Here is a 2,344-nt window from a genome sequence, read left to right as displayed (position 1 = left end):
ACTTCACAGGTGGTCCGATCATTGGATCATGAAGAAATTAACGATAATCTTAAATTTTTATATGCGAATTTTATTTTTTTTGAATTTTATTTTTTAATACGTATTTTGTAGTTTATGTTTTGCATTTTGGATTTTGTGTTTTATATTTGCTGCTTTGTATTTGTACTTTATATTTTTGTGTACTTACTATTATACTACTCTGTTTCGACGCTTATCTTTACAAGAGGTCTGCATCCGAAGATATTTGGTTTCACATTGACGTTTTCTAGCGAATACGCTTCTTTCTCATCCTCTCACTGAGAGCGCGGATAGTGAAGAGAAGTATAGTCGCTAAGGATCGAGTAACTAAGTAAAGTACTCGATAAAAATATGTTCCGAAAAAGAGAGGAACATAAAAGAGGAGTACTACGTTGTGAAACTTTCGCAAGTAAGAGGTTCCTTCATGTGAAATTTTCAAGTATTTATTTATTTACGCTTATTTCTATACGTTTTTATATATATACATGTATATATGTACATACATACATAAGAGTTTCTTTAACGAATTTGTATGTCATTTCTCCATATCCACCCTCATAATATGTACATCAAATTTAAATACTGAAACATAATTTTGAAGGTCAGCTTTACCGCTTTCGGAAAAAAATGCAAATTTTTACATAGGGTTGTCATCTGTCTGAAAATAAAGTGAATAAAATATGTAAGGGGCGTAAAATTTTGCGACGCTTTTATCGAACGAAAGGCATTTCAGTGCACTTTTATCAAGAGGTAGTATTTTTAATAGGGTTGCTGATACAATATAGATTTTTCGGTTCGGGATTTTGGGACTTATCGATATAACAATCGATATTTTTATCGGGGTTGTTATCGATATTTTTATCGAATTTGTTATGGGTATTTTTATAGATTTTTTATCGAGAATTTATCGTTTTTTATCGATTTTGTTTTCGATATTTTTATCGATTTTGTTATCGATATTTTTATCGCTTTTCTATCGATATTATTAACGATTTTGCTATCGAAATTTTTAACGAATTTGTCATCGTTTTTGTAATCGATATTTTTGTAGGATTTGTTATCGATACCAATTGCATCGATTCACCTCTAAAAAAGTTGTCTAAAAAGTTCTTACTTCAAAAAATAAAACCAAGGTCCTTAATTTGACATCTAGTCTTTTTAAATTCGAAAAAACTGTGCATATCTGATCTTCTTCAGAAATAATTGCTTCATGTATTCCAATACCCATATTTTAGTATGTACGTAAATATGTATGTATATATTTCATTGATCTAACCCCCTTAATTTTAGTTGAATTTGATGTTTTAAACGGGTGGCAACACTCCTACATATTTACTAGAAATGGAGCCTTTTCAAACCAACTTATATTTATACCATACTTTAGTAACTGATTTAACTTATTAAATAATTTTAATTCAAATTTTTAACAGGTGGCAACCCTTAAACAAATTAAACCTCAGTATACATCTACAGGCCAAGCGCTTTAATATCACACCCCATTTTTGGAAATCGAACGAATGCAAACCTGATCACATTCAAAAAAAAATGTCTTCGCGTGTTATAAGTAGAATCCAAACCCATAAACAGAACATAAAATTTCACGTGCAGTTTGACCTTCCTATGTGAAGTTTCCAAATCCTACGTTCAAGTTGCCTGATACTTATGTATGTGAGCATAGCGGAACACGTATTTGGTGAAGGAGAGCGCCGTCGAGTAACACCGTTCAGGTACGCTCATTTGAGATGTTCTCTACTTTTGTTACTTTTTTTTTTGTGTACCGCAAGCATGTGCTCCTATTTTTCGATTGAATGTGAGAAGTGCTGTTTGGCAGGGAACTTTGCAGCCCTCTATTATCTACTTACTTAAGTACTCTGTGAAGTTTGATGGTTTTCCGGAGGTTTAGAGACTATCAGGAGTAGCTTTTTTTACAAGTGGATTTGTTTTCGACATATCCGGAGCTCTGAATAACGTCTCCATCGAGTCACATATCACTGATTTGAGGTGTTGGGCTATGACAGTTGAGTACAATTCAGCGACGATGTTGAGGAAAGCATACGGCACTTCTCAGGGAGGTGTTCTGCCTGGTGTGTTCTTGTAGATACTTGCGTTCAGCAAGATATTACTAAAGAAATTTAGGGTCAATAGACAAACAGCTGTGGCTGACGATCTAGTCATTACCATCACTGATAGATTTCAAAATCTTCAAATTTGAACATGAGAGGCGGACCCCGATCCTAAGAGTACGAACTTGTTACTTTTACAAATTCCATTTTTAATACCGCAATTCAAATCATTTTTAGTCCTCTCAGGTTTCCGATTGTTGAAA

The sequence above is a fragment of the Rhagoletis zephyria genome, unplaced genomic scaffold, assembly GCF_001687245.7.
Source record: "Rhagoletis zephyria isolate East Lansing unplaced genomic scaffold, Rhagoletis_zephyria_1.1 Rzeph_scaffold_00334, whole genome shotgun sequence".
NCBI classification, from domain to species: Eukaryota; Metazoa; Arthropoda; class Insecta; order Diptera; family Tephritidae; genus Rhagoletis; species Rhagoletis zephyria.
Note: the sequence above shows the minus strand (reverse complement) of the source record.